The sequence below is a fragment of the Trachinotus anak genome, unplaced genomic scaffold (assembly GCF_046630095.1).
Source record: "Trachinotus anak isolate AG129_WGS33_773 ecotype Australia unplaced genomic scaffold, CSIRO_AGI_Tana_v1 ptg000026l, whole genome shotgun sequence".
In the NCBI taxonomy this organism is placed as follows: domain Eukaryota; kingdom Metazoa; phylum Chordata; class Actinopteri; order Carangiformes; family Carangidae; genus Trachinotus; species Trachinotus anak.
The window spans coordinates 449,900-462,039 of NW_027273877.1; the positions used below are offsets into that span (position 1 = coordinate 449,900).

At 40.7% G+C, this 12,140-nt stretch overlaps 2 long non-coding RNA genes across 7 annotated transcripts in view; one reads left to right on the forward strand and one right to left on the reverse strand.

Annotated features, from left to right (window-relative positions):
- LOC139609787 (uncharacterized) overlaps positions 1-12,140 on the reverse strand; it is a 207,458-nt gene that overhangs the window by 34,006 nt on the left and 161,312 nt on the right. For 5 of the 6 annotated variants that reach the window (XR_011685357.1, XR_011685359.1, XR_011685360.1 and 2 more), the window contains one exon: positions 5,616-5,769. This is a non-coding gene — a long non-coding RNA (uncharacterized lncRNA). The remainder of the gene's footprint in view (positions 1-5,615; positions 5,770-12,140) is intronic. The other variant, XR_011685358.1, reaches the window with a different exon arrangement.
- LOC139609800 (uncharacterized) lies at positions 6,920-8,738 on the forward strand. Its single transcript, XR_011685364.1, has 4 exons — positions 6,920-7,327; positions 7,673-7,742; positions 7,895-7,978; positions 8,308-8,738. It is a non-coding gene; the product is annotated as an uncharacterized lncRNA (long non-coding RNA).

A 12,140-nucleotide genomic window follows, 5' to 3' on the forward strand; every position in this document is an offset into this window, starting at 1 on the left:
CCCCGGCTGGGGATTCTGTCAGAGGTGAGAGGGAGAAAGAGCGAAGAAGAACAGGCTCGTTTTCACCCTGCCAGACAACCGAAGGCGATTTGCCATTTGGTTTAAAAAAAAAAAAAAAAAAAAAAAAAAAATTCCATACGTCCATATTTATTTAATGCGGCGAGAGAATATAAGGAGGAGAGGAAGGAAGGGAAGGAGACAGACAGAAAGAGAGGAGGAAAAAAAACTTTGCTACATATGGAGTGCTTCTTACAACTAATCAGCAGACTGTTGGTGATTGGGGCCGCGGGCGCCAGGTTGGCTCGAGCCAGAGTTAGCACAGTGCCCAGGTCTTTGCTGCAGGCTGCACAGGTTGGCCTCAACTCTGCTGGGGAGCAGATGGCGAGCCAAAGCTTGTAGTCACACTTACCTTCCCCACTAAATCCCTAATCCCTCCGTGGACGCTCCTCCAAGGCAGGTTTTTGGAGGCAGAAATAGGGGTTACAATCTGGACCGGCACGACGGCTGCCAAAACACTCACAACACAGAAATGCAAATTAACTTATTTGTGTTGTCCGCCGGCCAAGGCGCCGCTTCTTTTGCGGGTAATTAAGATACCTTGAAAAATATTTGTAAAAGATCAATAATTTCAAATGGACAAATAACAATGCAGAGAAAGAGAGCGGAAGAATACGTGAGGGGTGTGGACACTGCGTTACATGTGTTTTATTTTTGTTTTTAACACTCACTCTTTGTCAATCAGCTCTGTCACTCCTGTTTCACCTACAGATACGACAAACTAGTCCCTCAGGTGGCGGCGACGTCGACATTCTGAGGCCTGTGATTACTTCTGATAACGTGGAAGCTGGATGTTGAGGACGCGAAGCGTTTGTGTTGAATGTTCCTTTAAAGCCGGCAGGTTGAGGCCGCACAAAAAACAGAAAGAGATGAAGAAGAAGAAAAAAAAAAAACAACAAGCGCCCCCTGAATCAGTAACTGTTAGAGGAGGCGTAGGAGCCTTGGTGACACCTTTCAGCTGTGCTTGTTGGCTGGTGCTTAAACTACACACACACACACACACACACACACACACACACACACACACACACACACACACACACACACTGTTATTAGCCTGGTGTCAGCAGCACTAAATGGGCTGCAGATGTTAATGCACTGTTTTAGATACAGTGGCAGGAAAAAGAGGCAGAGACGGACCCATTCAGACGCAGAATAACTAAATACAGAGAGAAACACATTCATTAGAGGAGAACACACAGTGGATAATAATTCAGAGGTGATGCATTATAAACAGAGCTGTTTAAACACAGTGGGTATGTTTAAAGTCTTGGAAACAGACAATGTGTAGGTTTTACTTGTGGTGTCTAACAGTTTATTATCTTAAGATTCTGTCTTTAAAACCTTCAGAGTCGGGTCACTGGAGGTTTTTCAGACACAGTTTTAATGTCACTTCTAATCTCAATGTTTTTTATCTCAATTACAAATAAATTATATTTATTATAAATACAATATTCTCATGTAGTTTTCCATGCCGTTGCCTCACAGGTCTCCTACACAGGAGTATATTTAGTATTGTCCAGGACGTCACACATGTGAAAATCATTTATCTTCATCTGTTTTGTCTTAACTGTGCTGTGAGTCTACTCATTTTTCCACTGGTCCTAATTTTTACATATGTGAATGCAGGTTTACACATTTTTTAAATAATATCTTTAAAATATAATAAATCAATTCTTCAAAATAGCACAAAACATATGAACAAACATTCACAGGTACAACAACTGTCGTACCGGATGCACTCTGCAGGCGCAGCACTAAAATCAAGTATACATTTAAAAATATTATGGAAATGATGGAGATGAAAACTGTGATAATTTGTACCTGGGGTGGATTTATTCAGTTACCAGGAGAGAAATCTCAACTCAAATCTAGAGTTGAAATGATCATCCACAACATTACTGACTGTTGTTTTGTTACAGGAAGTTCACTTTTGTTTATTTAGTTTTTTTAATTTTTAGGGGGAGTGACCCCTCTGAAGCACTGTATCTTTAAAATGTTTAGTCATAACCCATGTAAATGATATTTGCTAATTCAAAACTAGAAAATTCTCCCTCTCTCCTACACTGATGTTAAACTGCTGCCACGTGCCCCCCCCAGCAGCACTCAGCGTTGTACTGTAAGTCTACGAGGGTCTGAAAGGCCTCTGGGACCAGCCAGGCGGATCAAACGACCTCCCCAGTATCCGACCAGATGTCCTTACTGGGACGGGTTCAGATGGTCCCAGCGAGCAGCGAGGGAAAGGTCAGAGTCACACAGTGGGTTAAACTGGACCCATCATGAAACTGGCTCGGGCTGCGGGTCTGTGCAGCGCCGCCCCGCTCATCGGCAGGGATTATTTCAATTAAGGCTCACGCTGGTTGAACGCGGGATTACAACAGGGTTTAGAGTGGCAGGACACATCTGAACACAGCGAATGGTCAGCCAGTGAGCACCCCGGGATTATATGGCTCAAATGTGACAGACAGGGAGTCATAATTAGAGCTGATATAGGCACAGTGAGAACTTTCTAAAAACAGAGAAGCTGTGAATAAAGATTTTATTTTTTATATCAGTCAGTTCAGTTCAGTTCAATTCTTTAAAATATTATTCTATTTACTGCTTTAATTTTACACCCTAATTTTGTTATCGAGCCCATTAGCAGCGCAAATTTATCTTGGCTCACTTTTGTAACTGAGCACAGTTTAGTTTAAAACAATAAAAATGATATTAAAAATGATAATTTTAATATATTTAACTCAATAATGACTTTAGTACTTCTTGTTTTGTTGCTGGCCTTTACTTACTTTGGGTTTATAGTTATTTTTGCGGGTCAGATTTTCATGAGAGAAGGTTGCAGTATAATTGCAGGGATATATATGAGGTGGTCTGTCTGTTTTACTTCATCGCACTGAAAACTCGAAAACTCATTTGGAGATAAATCTGACCCATAACCATCTGAGTTGTTGTATTTACTTCAGCATCTTTTGCAGTCCCACACAGAGTCAAATTAAACATACTTGGCAAATAAAAGCGATTCAGAATGTGATTACTGACCTTTAAGTAACTTTTAAGTATATTTTAGGATTGTTAAAATCATCTCATTTCTTCCTGCTGCATTGTTTTGTTCCAGCTCTTTACACCAAGTAAAAATTAAAGACTGATTTCAAGTGTCTCAGTACTAGTTGAAAATTGAACCTGACATACATGATGTCTTTAGAAACACTGGGAACTTGACTAGAGTTTAAAACACAGTTCGAAATGCTTGGCTACAAAGAAAAATGATGCATCGCACTGATGTGGCAGATGCTTCTATAAAAAATGATTTATATTCTGCTCAAGAGCACTCTGGCATGTGGATACAAGGACCTAGGATTTTAACTGCCAAACCTTCAGGTAGCTTCAGCCGTGAATTTGATGTAACTGACCGACCTCAGTGGGGATGAAGAGGTTCCTGGCTGATATCGCTCTAACTTCACTGGCAAACAGTTTGGATTAAGACACAATGTCATCACTACAGTGATCACCAATATATGAAAGCTCTCAATAGAGCTTCAACTTCAGATTCAGACAGTGAATTTTTCCCCTTGACCTCTGACCTCCCTGCGCAAGACACAAAAGTGAGGAATTCCCCCGCAGGAACCAGTGAAATCTCACATAACTCCAACCAAAGCTTTGGCTTGTCCTTACACCTCCCTGAAGGATAACTACCTCCCCACCTCAGCTTCCTGCTCCTCACAGACGTGCTGCCTCTGTTACAGGCGGGAAGGTGAACAGTGACATCACATACAGAGTGAAGAAGCTGTTTCTGACCAGACACTGAGGTTCAGCAGCAGCTGCAGGAATAAATATGAAAGATAAAACCAGAAAATGACGGACTATTAGCCTCTGCCCCCCGTGCTGTATGCATGGCATGATTTGGATGTGAATAGCATTACCGCCCAACCTGCCTTTAGCATTCACAACAGCGCCCGGCGACTCCGTCTGGCATTTCACCTGCGGACGGGCCGGACTGATTGAGATGCGTTGCAGGAGCCGGGGGAGACGTGGCAAAGACTCACCTAATTGGCCCTGGAGTCAGCCCTAATTCCTGATTCTCAGGGAGGTCCACATTTCAAAGCAGCGCCCAGATCAATTAATGGACCGGTAATGTGTCTCATTTTCATACAAGGCGAGAGTCTTAGGTTGGGAAAATCAGATATCGGCCACCTTCGACTCAGCGCGGCGAGCACCAGGCGGAGTTATGTGAAAGGGAATTCGATATGAATCTCAGCCGTTCAGAGCAGCATCACACAGTGAATATTTTTTTGTCTTGCTCCCATTTCTCCTTTTGACCCTAAACACTCAATGTTTCAGATCTTTCATCTATAGTATCCATCTGCACTTTTTTGGTTGAAAACTGAAAATCTTTTTCTCCATTATTGTCCAAAAGCTGTTAAAAACACCTCAGTGAGGCAGGTTCCTTCACTATCGTGACCATGTTCCACATTCACCACCCTGCTGCTGGGAACACTCACTACAGCAGCCAAAACGTAATAATCCACCGCTGAAAATAGTCCCTGACAAACGCACATTTCCTGCAGGACTGTGCCGAGGCTGCATCCACATTATGTGTTGGTTTTTCTTCATCTATTGGAGGTTAGATGTCAGCGAGCTGTGCAGATATGGTTGGCAGCAGATTGGTGATAAAATCCCTGTACCTAAAAATCTAAAGTACAACACAGTCTGCTCAGACTCTGACAGCCGTAACCACACAGCACTTTAAGGTAGAGCAAGGTACCACGCTGCTGTTTTCTCAACGGCAGAGTGTTTGAAATATGAATGAGCAGCCAGTCTATACATCATGTTCGCTGACATGTTGTATTAAAATTTATGAATGACTTCATCGAAAAGCACTTTCTGCCAGACAGATTTGCCCTGACATCACAGTTACATGGCTGGTTGGAGCCTCAGATAAATGTGGGTCTGTGCGTGTGTGTCGATGGCCAAGTGTGAAATTATGTATACTGTTAGCTAGTATAGTGTGTAATGTGTGTATGCTGTGTGTGTGTGTTTGCTGTGCTTGAATTCAGGTAAAATGAATCTGAATTAAACCAAAATAAAAAACTTTTTAAAGATTTTTGGAACCTTAAATTAAAACGTGTGGCAAACAGGACGTGAATAATTCATATAAATAGAGTTAAACTGTGTAAAGCAGGTACAGGGTCCACTAGGCTTAAAAAAATAATACTTTTGAAATTTGAATACTTACTAAAGTCTTAAATGAGCAGAAAACATACTGTTCTTTTACATTTGACTCCAAAAAGGTAGTTGACATATATGAAATCATGAACACATTGTTTTCGAAATCATGACAAAAGAATCCCATTAAAAATGTCAGTAAATCATAACATGAGATGTTTAGATCTAAAAGACTAAAATCTGATGTAAAAATGTCCAAAAAATAAATAAATTCACTGATAAATGCAAAGAAAACTCAACAGGAATCACTCAGCAACTAGTTAATGATTCAAACTGATTGCACAAGTGTGTGTGTGTGTGTGTGTGTGTGTGTGTGTCTTTGGGTTATGAAATAATACCTGTCATCTGCCGACTGCTGAACCCTGAAAAGGGGGCAGGTTTTCCAGGTCAGCTCGCCATCTGTCAGCGCAGCCCTCTCCTGTTCCCGCACATTAGCACCTGATTGGCTGGAACTGGCACCGGGTGGGCGGGGTAAACCGCGCTCCCCCCCTGCTGGGACACAGCAGAGACAGTCACATGCGGACACTCTGACAGTCACAGACGAGGACATAGACAACACGCACACGTGCTCACGCTGTGTACACCCACCAGAGTATGGACGCACTGTACGCACACGCGCACGGACACACAACTACACACAAGTGTACTGAATGAAACTGATATAATTCACTCTTCTTCAACTAAATCTGGATATATGAAGCAGCTAAATCGCAAGGCAAAGACTAAATACTGCAAATGATCCATGGTGTTGGGAATTTGATAAGCACATATGTAAACACGGATACAGATATTACAGATTAAGAAGTGCACAAAATGCACATCAGCATACACACACAGAAGCACAAACACACAAACTGTCTCTGTCTCTCCCTCCCAGACGACTCGACACATCCAGCATCTAGATGTACAGGCCATGATCTGACACAAAAACAACAGTGATCCATCAGTGACGAAGACCCCCTCTGCCTGAGCACTAAATAAATGTCCTTTCTGGAGAACAGGGTCAGAAGAAGCGTTAGCTGCTAATCCTGCAGCGTCTGCACACATGTTGTTTACCGTGTTCTGAGGTTTAATGTGCCACTGCTAGATTTTATTTTACAACTCTGCATTCTGGGAAAATACAGTGTTAAGTTTTTAGACATACAGACAGAGTTGTAGGCTGTGGGTCGTGGAACAGATTGTTATTCTTATGATAAATTTGGTTTGAATCAGTTTTCAGATACGACACAAGGGTGTCGCATTCAGTCGAGACAAGTTGTTGGAATCAACAGGAAACATCCAGATTTGTTTCCCTCCACAGAGGAGAAACCTCACAGCTGTTGAGTGGAAGGTGCTCTTTAGGGAAGGAGATGTATACACACCTCGGCGCTGACCAACAAAGACGGAGGTTAACTGATAGTTAACTGTACAGATTATTACTTTGTAATGTGTAAAAAACAGAAGCTCCATCCATTTCCTCCCTCTCTCTCTCTCCCTCCCTCCCTCCCTCACTCGCTAGTTCAGCTGTCTGGTCAATGGGACCGGGGCAAGTAGCCAAGCATGTACAGCCAAGCCTCCCTCCCTCCTCCTCCTCCACCCCCTCCACCTCCCTCCCCCCTTCCTCTCCCATCCAGACGGCCTCCTGTTCAGCTGTGCCGCTCGCCGCAGGTTCCAGCCAGGTCAGATGTTCAACACGAGCGACAACATGTTCCCTCCTCACCGCTGTTTACCACGCCTGGCTTTCACGCCGTCGCCCCACCGATACGGGCTCCAGCAAAGTCCAATACAGATTCTTTTCAGCAAGTCACCGATAGTGAACCCGGAAACCTCTGAAATGACATTTACGACACGAAGCCGCTCCACTAAAAACCAAACTAGTGAAGTCCTGCTAATGAAACATTCATTCACTGCAGGTTTTACAGACTTCCAGTGAAGCTGCAGTCTGGGAGGATCCTCCACAGTAACACAAGACTGCTCAAGATTCACAGTATTTCTAATCATTTTTGAATCTACACAATAAACAAGACAGTATTCCTCTTTCAGGTGCAGCAATGATTCGATTCATTATCAGGTAAAGGACGATTTGATATATTTATTTTCTTAATTTTAGAAACATTAATCTTTAATCTTTCCCTAATCACTACTGTAACTAGTGCAAACACTAAAGTAGAACTGCTCCTGTCTTTTCTAAATGGAGCTAAAATCTGCCAAACTCTAATACTGATATTTTTTTACCCTGTTGTATTCTGTATGTTGTCACTTTTGCTATAACTTGTTAAATTTTTGACAGCTGTTTATAAGACACTGCCTGTTTACAATTATAGGAATAAAGGTCACACATTATGTGTCTCGTGGTTCCAGTCAAGAACAGCCACATCATCTTCTTTTGCTTTTGTTCCTTTTTAAATCTTGAAAGGTGAAAGGACCGAGAACCAGACGGTGACAGGTCAGCACTCCTCTGTGTCTGTATCCGACTCCTGTGAAAGGTCTGTGGAAGTTTCTTCTCTAAACTTGTGACACCATTTTAAAGAAAATGACTTAATGACTTGTATTTGTAGTTTTGCAGCTTTCAACTGCTGAAAAAAGAAAAAAAACAGTGATAAAAACTTAAAACTTTGAAATTAAAAACTCTATTTAGGTCACACGATGACAACTGAGCCAACTCCATCTGCTGATGAAGACTGTGACATGTGGTTGAAAGCTGTGGAAAGGTTTAGGTTCGGTCAGTGAATTTAGGTTAACATAGATTAAACTTTAACCCGTCTGTTTAACTCTTGTTGTGGGGGGAGGAAAACCTGTTTCTACTATTTCATACTATATATTCTCTTTTTGTCATATGTCATATTCATATGAAGAATTATAACATGATGTTTATGAAACTGACACTAAATGACAGTAATCAAACCTCCAGCTAATGGAAAGAAAATCTCAAACATGCAGGAAACACGAAGCATTGCACACAGTCACTTTTTCCTCATGCACTGACACTCATACTGTGTAATCTCCCCCTCCCTCTCTCTCCCTCTCTCTCCCTCTCTCTCTCACACACAGACTGCAGTGGTGGCCTGTGTTGCCCAAGTCAAAGGTGCAGGCCTGCATGCTCGCCGCCCAGGTGCAGAGCAGATAGGGTTGCAGCGCGTAAACGGCTAATTCCGGCACGGCTGTGGGAACGCCAGCTGCCCCCGTATTTCTCAAAATCTGAAATTGTTTTGGATTCACGCGCCAACAGAAGGACTCGACATGCAAGAGTGAAAGCAGCTCGTTTCCTGTGTCTTCCCACGTCAATAAAATAAGTGCTCGGTACCGTGGAGAAACCTAACTTCTGTTCTCCAGTCTCCCCTCCTCAGCTCCCTGCCGCCCCCCTCCCCTCCCTGTGTTTGATAGATGATACAGAATGTATTTGAGCTTTATCAAAGCAGGAAGACTGGAGCTGAAAATATGCATATGTTTGACCATTAAAGCCTCACACAATATTGACTGTACTTTTCCAAAGAAGCCAAATGGTTTCCCTGCATTTCTGCTAAATGTATGCAACCTTTAAACCTTCTGCACACTTGTTTCTCCAAACGAGGGATCGCTCGCAGTTCGAGTCGTAACGAGATGTACTTTCCACTCAGTCCACACAACCTTTAAACCTTTTCAAACTTGTCTTTGTTCTGCTGCTGCAAACACTCTTTTAGAGCTCATTTCAAAAACATCTCAGTGTTTTTGGAAAATCAGATGAATATAAGGTTTTATCAGATACACTGGATCAGGGTCAAAGTGCTCATCTGATGAAAACAAATCTACTGCAATTTCCTTTAGGTTTGGTTTAAGTTGGTTTAATATTTCTATTCAGTTTGGAACTATTTTTTTTAAATATTATTTTTCTTTAAAAAATAATATTTACTTACATGTCTTTTACTTACAATATATTCTAATTTTTATTATAATTTACACATTTTACCCCATTTTATCTATTAATCTATTTCTTAAATTACTGTCTACATATATACTACATTTTGTCTATTAAATATTTATTTTTAATATATATTCTCAATTTTTTCTACATTTTCTTTGAAGTTTCTTTTACATATTTTATCCTATGTGTTGTCACATTGATGTTTTACTTGTCATATTATTGTTTATCTGTGTAATTTTAAATTATACCTTGGTTTTTATGTGTTTTTAATTTTATGTCATGACATATTTTTATGGATTTACATATATTCTGTTGTAGTCTAACACCATTTTTTGAAATTGTTTTTTTCTCAACAAAGACATGTAACAAAATAATATTAAAAAAAAATCCTACTTACATATGAATAACATACATTAATAGGTAAAGATTGTTTCTATGGATGCATATTTGCACCTGAGTCCACATTTGAATCTAGTGTTGTTGCTTAAATCCCTAAAGATCACATGGAAACTTGTTGAAACACAGATAACTCAACAGCACAACAGATGCGTCAACATTCAACACTGTCGATGACACTGTGTGGCAGCAGAAACAAACCGACTGTTGATGTCGCTTCTGCGGCAGCTTGTGAATTTTTGGCGGGCAGATGTTCTTCGTCAGGCGTCGGTCGACCTGCGAGACGAGATGAAACAGTTTGGACGCCGCTTGACCTGCGGAGGGAAAAGGCTGCGAGGAGGACGGCTTGTCCCGGTGGCCCTCGGGAAGATTTGGTTTGTAGACGGATGGATGTGGACTGAGATCAGCAGAATGGCATCTGCTTTACACACCCACACACATACAGCCACACACACACTGCCGAGATATTAGCATTCAGAGCAGAGCTGCAACTGAGCAGATTTTCTGTGCATTTGTTCTTTTTTAAGCAGCTAGGGATCAAAATCACTTAACTTCACACTATAACTTCCCCTTAACCTCCTCAACTGCTGACCTTTCAGCAGACCCTTCCATCACCGTAATCTGGCACTGTGCAGCAAAGCCTTGTTCAAACTTATACGTCTTCATTTGATGTCAAAGTTTGCTAAAAACAAAAGCATCAGACTGAATTGAATAGGAGAAATTAATTAGATATTTGAAGCGATGGCACAGCCCTGGTTACTGTGCACACTGCACTGAAAGCACTGAGGCACGGTGAACATGCAGATACAGAATGGATAAGACGAGACAGAGCTTTATGCATTTTCTGATGCAACATGCAATAACACAATCATTGTCTGCACCACGTCATCCCAGGTATCAATAAAGCTGTGAAGCTCTTTCTCTCCTGCACAGTGTTAACTGTTCCACACATCGTCACTTCCTTTTATCAGATACTGTGTCTGTAAATAGTGGTTCATAATATCAGTATATGGAATTTTACACATATCTTTAAAGGCTGTTTTCTCATATTACGACAGAAATCTCCTCTTCAGTAAAACCTAAACCTTCCTGTTTTTTTAGTATGTATAGTCTGAAGGTTTTTACCGAGGAGTTTGTTCAAATGTCATTTATAGCCTATTTTATATCAGATTTTATTACTAAAAACCTGCAGAAAATAGATTTTTCTGTGGCTGTTGATTTTCTGATCTATGGAGAGATAAAGAGATATCCTCTATATCCTCTAAAAAAACTTAACACTTATAATAAAAAAATAGTTGTCCAAATACAAGGAATCATTAGTGAAAGTTTCATGATATATTGATATCTATTCATTACATTTTTTTTTTACCCTATTCACCTGAGGTGCCTTAAAGGGAAAATTTTCGAGCATACGTCTTTGATTTCACACAGAGACCTCGGAAAACTGTCCCCTGTAGATCCAGAGGAGATTTGTCACATCTCAGAAAACACTGATGATGTTGTCGCTGTTTATTCTCCTGTTTTAATAACTCAGACTGTGGAGTTGATGCTGTTAACTTGCATGATGGGAAACGCAGGATCCAGCATTTTCTTTTCTTAAATCTGTCTATTTAAGGAAAACCAACACTAAAGCAGAGGAAAACTGGAACCTGATCTCAAGGTACCTCTTATATTTCCTAGTGTTTTTCTAACATGTTGGAAAGCTTAGAGAGGGCGCTGGAATTTAAAATGAAGCCCTATTATTTTTGAATGTTACACAACAGGAATTTCTATTGATTGATCCACCAAAGCATTTGTGGGGTTTGAGAGGTTCAGACAGTTTTCATGTATAGATTTAAGGTGTTCTCTTCCCTCTTTGACCCTGATCTCACCCTCAGATTTCCCCTTAAATATGCAGAGTTAGAAAAAGTGACTAAATAGATCAGAACTGAAACTGAACGTGGCAATTTTTTCCTGGTGAGACGACGTCTCACTTTGAATCTACTGAAGGGTGGAATTGAAGAGTCATGTTTTTCAAGTGGGCTGACCTGTTGAATATGACATTAATTTTCCCCTTAAATTTACCCTCAACTTCTTCACCTCATATTTCCCTTTTAAAATATGCATTTCAATAGGAATAGTTTGCTGAATTTGAGGAAAACATTTGTTTTCACAGTGTATGACTACCTGCTTGTTCTGCAACCATAACCATTTAATTATCATTTATCAATATTCAATCCCAATATATACCATCACATTAAAGCTGACATGTTCAGGTATCTTTTTAAACTTTGGGACATAAGGTAGAATTTGAACTACAGCTTCTGCTTGTGGTTTTAAAAAAGGAGCTGTACACGCAGCATGTGTTTGTAATAATTGAGCCCAGGGATTTAAAGACTTTAAGGATAAAGTTAAGGGATTCTGTTTCCACTTCAACCCTTATTTCATCCTCAAATTCCCAAGAAAACATGCACAGTTTGAAAAGGTGATTAAAAGCACATGGAAAACCGATTGGCTCTTTTATATCTTAGAACTTCAGGTGATAATTGTCCTTCCACCCTGAATATATAAATGAACTCTTCATTTGCTCTCCATTTTCTTTCCCACC